Source organism: Podarcis gaigeae (assembly GCF_964106915.1).
Source record: "Podarcis gaigeae genome assembly, chromosome: 2".
Lineage (NCBI taxonomy): Eukaryota > Metazoa > Chordata > Lepidosauria > Squamata > Lacertidae > Podarcis > Podarcis gaigeae.
The window spans coordinates 125,900,326-125,907,640 of record NC_139679.1 but is presented as its reverse complement, the minus strand read 5'-3'; the positions used below and the strand labels follow the sequence as shown (position 1 = coordinate 125,907,640).

General features: G+C 48.1%; 1 long non-coding RNA gene across 1 annotated transcript; it reads left to right on the top strand.

Moving 5' to 3' along the window:
* Nucleotides 1-2,957: 2,957 nt before the first annotated feature.
* On the top strand, nt 2,958-5,756 carry LOC310838212. Its single transcript, XR_014560811.1, has 3 exons — nt 2,958-2,971; nt 3,649-3,741; nt 5,043-5,756. It is a non-coding gene; the product is annotated as an uncharacterized lncRNA (long non-coding RNA).
* The last annotated feature ends 1,559 nt before the right edge of the window (nt 5,757-7,315 follow it).

The window sequence follows — 7,315 nt, the reverse complement described above, 5'->3', positions numbered from 1 at the left end:
CATTCTCTCATCCTTTAGAATGTTCAGTTCACATTGAGTTCAGGAAAACATTATACTCTGACCTGTTCTTAATGCATAGTTGACCATGTCTATCGGAACGTAATTGTTTAAGTCTTACTATATCAATCACTAGTTATGTTTTAATTAGGAGGTTTTCATGCCTGTCTAGTTCTGTGCTCCCTTTCCCAGCCTTTAATCTATCGGTGATTAATGCCTATATGCAACCTTTGCTTTGTACTTGTGTTAACCAATCAGCAATAAGCACATACGTGGTAATGCTGTAATATTCAATAAAACAGACTCCCTGAGACTTGCTCGAGAGATGCCTCCCATATGAGACTCACCACTCGTCTGTCGTTATTTCAACCCAACAGTATGGAGCCTGGAAAGAGCGTCAATAGAAGTGGAAACCTTAGCAAACATCAGCGAACTCAAAAAGGGAAAACCACTTAGGTATATGGAGCGTACATAGAGCTTCAGTCCTGATGTTCTTAGAAACCCTCAATGGACTCGCAAGGAGGAAAAGCTTTAAGAGTTGAAACCCTACAATCCACAAACTGAAAAATCTTAAATGGTTTGAATGGAAGGAGTGGGAAGTGTTTCAATTGCTTTATATATAGATTATTTTATTAATACAGTGGTACCTTGGGTTACATACGCTTCAGGTTACAGACTCTGCTAACCTAGAAATAGTGCTTCAGGTTAAGAACTTTGCTTCAGGATGAGAACAGAAACCGTGCTCCGGCGGCGGAGCAGCAGCAGGAGGCCCCATTAGCTAAAGTGGTGCTTCAGGTTAAGAACAGTTTCAGGTTAAGAACGGACCTCCGGAACGAATTAAGTACTTAACCTGAGGCACCACCGTATATAATTTTATTTACAAATTGCGTTCAAAAATGGAAGCATTCACCTCTGGGTTCTTGGCGTTTGAAAACCCCAAACGTTCAACTTCCGAAGCGTTCTACAACCGAGATTCCACTGAGTATCCAGCAATAGTGTGTTGTCCAACGATATCCATTCTTTTAACCAACACAAAGAGGCTGCCTCGTAGTAGAAAATCTAGCAGTGCGAAGCCACCTCTATTTTTAGTATCTATCAAAATTTTATACTTTATTCTTGGTGTTTTCCCCCTGCCAGAGTAATCATGAAATATCTCTTTGCCATTCGTTAAAGAAGCTTGTATTATTTATTATTGGTATCATTTAGAATAAAAACAGTATCTTAGGTAAAACATTTCTCTTTATAGTTGAAATCCTTCGTAAAAGTGATAGTGATAGTTTCATCCTCCCCTATATTTCCAAATGTTTTTAACATTTTTTGATACTCTAACATAATTGGAATATGTTGTAATTCAGTGTTTTTCAAATAAACCCTTATTTAGTCTCCTCAGGGACGAGCAATCTTGTCCCACACTGGGTGCCATCAACGGGGGGGGTCGGCTCACCCGCCTGCCTGCCTCAGAAGGGTGGCGCTGGGAAGGGGGTGTGACGCTGGCAGCCAGCTGCTGCTGAGTTTTTCTCCTGCTCCTCCTCCCTCTCCCTCAGTCTGCACTTCCTTCCTTTTCTGCGCCCCTTCTCCGTGCCGCTTCCTCACGCGCTTTCTTCGTCACCCCCTCCCTCCTTCATTCCTCCCATGGCATTCAGGCGGTTTGTTGCAGCGGCCGCTTGCGGGTTGGGAAGCAGTAGCAGTTGGTGGGTAAATGCTCTGGCAATGCCCCCGTTCCACTGCCTCCGTCCGTGGCTCCGCCGGGGCTTCTGCTTCTGTCTTCACTGGCCAACGCAGCCTCCAACCTGCCCTGGCACCTGGCTGGAGAAGCCCAACTGGGGCTATTGGGACAACAACTGGGACAGGTAAAGCCAAACATCTTCAGGCCTCTTTGCGGGCGGGCGAAAATCGCTCATCTCCCCCCGAAATATAGTCCGGCCCCCAACAAGGTCTGAGGGACAGTGGACTGGCCCTCTGCTGAAAAAGTTTGCTGACTGACCCCTGATCTAGTAGATCCATTGTTGTAACCATATCAAAAAAGTATTTGGTATTTTGCCTTATTCTGAGATACTTTCCCTCAGTGCTCTGTCATAGTCCAGTGATATTACTCCATTAAATTCACCCGTAATAATTATATTTCTGTCATAAACCTCAGACATACTTTCCTCCAGTAGTTGGAAGAAATCCCATGCGAAAAGTGGCTCTGAATCTGAAAGTCCCAGTCCCAAATCTTAATCCTGCCACCCTAAGATATTATAAGCAAGCCCCACATTCCTCTTTCCACCTGCAATAGGGAGGTTAGAACAACACTTAATACCCTGCAGGGATCATAAGAGCCACATATGTGAAATATCACTAGTGAACAGAATAATTTAAACAAGGAAACCAACAAAAGTATTAAAAGAGAGAAAAACTGGATTTAAAATGACCCAACCACAAGATGAAAAGTCTCCCTACTAAATGAGGGAAGGGGGAGGCATGGGGGGGGGGCTTTTGAAGTCTCCCTGCTGGCAAGGGAATCCCAGAGCAAGGGCGCCTCTCTCTGTCTGGAATCCCTCACTGCCTCTGAATCCAGGGGGTGGTCTTTTAATGGGGGGGAGGAGGGGGGCTGGTGTTTGAAGCTGGGCTTGGCTGTTAGGGGGCTTAGTTGCTCTGCATGCAGAAGGACCCAGGTTGAGTGCTTGGCATGCAGAAGGAGGCCCAGAAGGAGACCCCAGTGAGACTCCCCGTGAGGAGGAGAGGCACTTGGGGGGAGGGGGCCGGGTCCCCATGGAGCCCCCAGAGCAGGAGGCCAGAGGCAGCGCCGTCCCGTCTCCTTCCCCTCCGGACACAGGGAGGGGCTGCTCTAATTTCGTAGCTCTAGGGATGCGCGCGTCTCAAAAGGAGCCGGAAGTGTCGCCGCGAAACGCGCCGGAAGTTCCCAGACCGGAAAAGGAGGAGGGGCGTCGCTGAAGAGCCCCCCCCCGTCGCCGCCGCGGAGGACCAAGAGGTAAAGAGGGAGAGGAGGGGGGGATAAGGGGGAGGGAGGGATAAGGGGGGGAGAGAGGACGAAGAGACCCCCCCCCAAGGAAAGCGCCCTCCCTGGGGCCCGTCGACAGGGGCCCCGATCCAGGCCCCGACCCAGGGGGGAAGGGGGGGACCCAACACCTGCAGGGATCTACACCTGGCAAGATCTCCTGGGCAGCAGCAGCACCGCCAGACTCCCCTTTCTCTTTCCTGGGGGGCCGAGAGATGCTCAGCTGCCCTGCCCCCCCCCCCTGGACGCCTTGGCGGGAAGGGGAAGGAGGACCCCAAGCAGGGCTGGGGGTGGGGCTGAGGCCCCCCATTCTCCCGGCTTCCCCCTGGCAGGAATCCCTGGGGTCTTGGGGCGCCTGGCTGGGGAAAGGAAGAGAGGGAGTCCAGGGAAGGGTTAAAGGAAGGGGAGGAGCCTCGACAGAGACCGCTCCCCTTCCAGCACCCCTGACCCCCCTTCTCCCCCCCATTCCCTGATGACACTACCAGGTTATCTTATTCACTAGGACTCATCTCCATACTTTGGATTGTCCTGAATTCCACCATTTGGTAGCCTAGCCCAAACCCAAAAGTCCTGCTGGGATGCATCTTGGCTTCCCTGCTGATGAAACTGAGTGTGTGATGATTGAGAATATTTTCATTTATCCGTTTCAGACCCCTAAGTAGTAGCAGCTGCCAGGACATTGTCCTGTTCGCCTCTGTATAGTTCCAGCCTTATTTCAGACATTGTGGTAGATTGCAATCAGGGTGGATTTGATATAAATCAAATTGATTTCAATCACAATTTACGGTAAATCACTAGTCGGTATAATTCTATTTAAATCAAAAATTTCTGATTTGGTTACACTATTAGAAATACATAGACAGATAATTATGAAATCATTCTGAGGTTTAATAAGTTAACTGTCTATATTTGGACAACAGTTCTGCTGTAATTTATTGGGAGAAAAATAATCATTTCCTTAGTAACAACTTAAACAATTTGTTTAACTAAAAATATAATATTATAGCATGTTGGTAAAAATATATTTTTTTTATACAAAACAACAACCAAGCAGGCTGAATTTTAGCGCACATGAAAAACTCAGAACTTATGCATTTCACCACCTCCACTACCAGCCACCCCTTTGGATTGGCTTCTGCATCCAGGTGCCTATTCTGTACAGTTAAGTGTTAGTGTGGTTGTTGGAACCCAGTGGGATTGGGAAGAAGTTGCCAGCCCCGAAGAGCCTTCAGCGCTTGCCTCAAGTCTGACTTGCACAATTATTACACAAAGACCCCAAGATGTGTGGAGTATTCTGCTCACAAGGTTGCACTTTCATTTTTACTGCTTTACACTTAGCTACTTGTGCAGATCTCTTCCACTGCAAACCATCTGTTCATTGAACCTCTTGGAACTTAGAATTTATGGGGTTGATTCTGTATATAAATCTGCAAAGAAACAATGGGATTAAGGTTTTCCCTCAACTCTGTATGTTTATTTTATAACATTTTTCCTGTGAAGAAAAGGCATGTTATCATTGCAGGTACAGAAATTCACACTTTTGAGAATGGCAAAAACAAGCATCTGTGACAATATCTTCTCATTAGAAAAACTTCCCCAAATGATCTTACAGAATTCTCCCACCTCCCGCAGAAGCCACGCACCCTTTGAAGAGCACACCGCTCTTGGGGGCTTTTCCCTGAGGAGGGAGAAGGTACTGACTGGCTGTGTCAGTCCCTTCTCCCACCTCGTAAAAAAGCTCGCAGGAGCCGCACGCTCCTTAAAGGGTGCACAGCTCCTGTGGGCTTTTGTGGGAGGTGGGGAATACTCCCAGAGTGTCAGGGCTGGTGGGGGAAGCCCGGGATGAAGGCTCACTGCTGCCCTGCAGAGGCTTCGCAGGCTACCCCAGAAGCCAGAACAGCTAGAGAGAGCGCTGCGCAGTGCTCCCTCTAGCTGTTTTAGCTTCTGCCTTAGTGGCGCAAAGCCTCCGCAGGGCACCAGGGAGCTCTGCTCAGCGCTCCCTTTAAATAATTTTTTTTTCTTGAATTCCCCCTCAAGAAACTAGGTGCCCCTTATGATCAGGTGCGCCTTATGCAGCAAAAAATATGGTAGGTAGGAGAAAATAACAGAGGCCAACCCGAGTATACGGAGAAGCAAAGCGGCTAGTAAGCCTGATCTTTATTGCAACAGGGTCCCCCCCTCACCACAACCAGGAGGGAGGTGTGCAAGGCCTTATATAGTCTTTTGAAATTGCCCACCCAAGACCACCACCCCAAATATCATACAGAAGGAGACTGTCTCCAGCAGGAATACATCACAGGAGGCGGTCTACAGCAGAAAACCAGTCCCCAAGGATACCTGTTAATGGTCACTAACTGCATTACCTGGGCAGCCTGGGCATTCTTTTGTGATGGTAAATACTTTAGTTCCTGAATCCAGGTCACAGGCCCACCCTGTTCATCCCTCCTTAAGGCAGTATTTGTAAGCACAAAGACAATGGGAAGGCTTCCATTTGCCTCCTTTACTGCAGAGGAATATTTGAGTACGTTTCTGAGCACAATTCAAAGTGTTGGTACTGACCTTTCAAGCCCTACACGGCCTCAGTCCTGTATACCTGAAGAAGCGTCTCCACCTCCATCATTCAACCTGGACACTGAGATCCAGCGCCGAGGGCCTTCTGGCGGTTCCCTCATTGCAAGAAGTGAGGTTACAGGGGACCAGACAGAGGGCCTTCTGGGTAGTGGCGCTCGCCCTGTGGAATATACCTCCCATCAGATGTCAAGGAATTAAGCAGCTATCTTATTTTTAAGAGACATCTGAAGGCAGCCCTGTTTAGGGAAGTTGTTAATATTTAATGCTCTGTTGTTTTTAATATTCGATTGGGAGCCGCCCAGAGTGGCTGGGGAAACTCAGCCAGATGGGCAGGGTATAAATAAATAAATTATTATTATTATTATTATTATTATTATTATTATTATTATTATTATTATGGCAGCCTCTCCCGGTCAGAAATTACCCTTGAAGGAACTCCATGCAGTCAAAAAACATTTTCCTTGAACAACTTGCTGGTCTCCTCCGCTGTCACTGCATGGGAACATGCCACAAAGTGGCACATCTTGGTCAGTAGCTCCATCACCACCATGACCGCTGTCTTACCTCTGGATGTCCGTTATGAAATCTATGGACACCACCTCCCATGGCCTCCCAGGTGTGGGCAAAGGTTCTAGTACCCCTGCCGGTGCCGCCCTCTCTCCCTTAGCCCTCTGACATGTGTCACAACCTCGCACATATTCCCGTACGTCCTCCCTCACTTCGGGCCACCAAAAGTCCCTTGTAACCAACAGCATGGTCTTGTGTTGTCCACAATGCCCCACAATATGGTTGTCACGGAGCTGTTTGAGAACTTTGGCCCTTAGGGGCTCTCTTGGCACATATAGTGCCCCCAGTAGAACAACAGCCCCCTTTTCTCCCCAAAGCCCCCCTCTGCTCCCACTCCCTCCTTGAGTTCATTCAACTTCCTCTGAGCAAAGGCATCGTCTCTGGTCAGTCGCACTAGTTCAGCTTCTTCTACTAGTGCCCCTCCACAAGTCCATTTGTCATCTGGGAACATGAACCTGGCCACAGGAGGTCCCTCTTCCTCCCAGTACTCGGGCTTGTGAGATAGTACATCTGCCTCTCATGTTCTGCTCTCTTGGAACATACTGGTTCCTAAAGTTAAAGCTGGCAAAAAACTCGGCCCAGCATATTTGTCTTAGGCAAAGCACACGCACGGTCCACTACTCCAGGTTCTTGTGATTTGTGCACACCTGTATCTGCTGCTTTGCCCCAATCAGGAAGTGCCTCCACTGCTTAAAGGCCACAAAAATTGCCAGCAATTCTCTGTCATAGATACTTTAGTTTTGCTCTGATTTGTTCAGTTTCCTGGAGAAAAAGGTGCACGGCCTCCAATCTCCCCCAGCATCCTGCTGCAGCAGGACCGCTCCGATCGCCCAATCAGAGGCGTCAATTTCCCTTCCAAGGCTTGTCCGGGTTCGTTTGCAATAGCTGCCCCTCCAATGCAAAAACCTTCTTTAGTTTATCCAATCCCCTTTGTGCCTCCTCAGTCCACAGAAATTTCTTCCCACTGAGGCAATGTTATGGGCGCTGTCAAGTGGGCAAAGTTCTTGATAAACTTTCTGTAGAAGTTGCTGAAGCCCAGGTACCGCTGGACATCCTTATTTGTCTTAGGGCTTTGGGTGTGGAGGATTAGTATGCAGAGGATAGAGGATGAAATATGTCATTAGAAACTATGAATCACACAAGTAGAAGGCATGTTCATGGACATTTCTTCATTGCAGG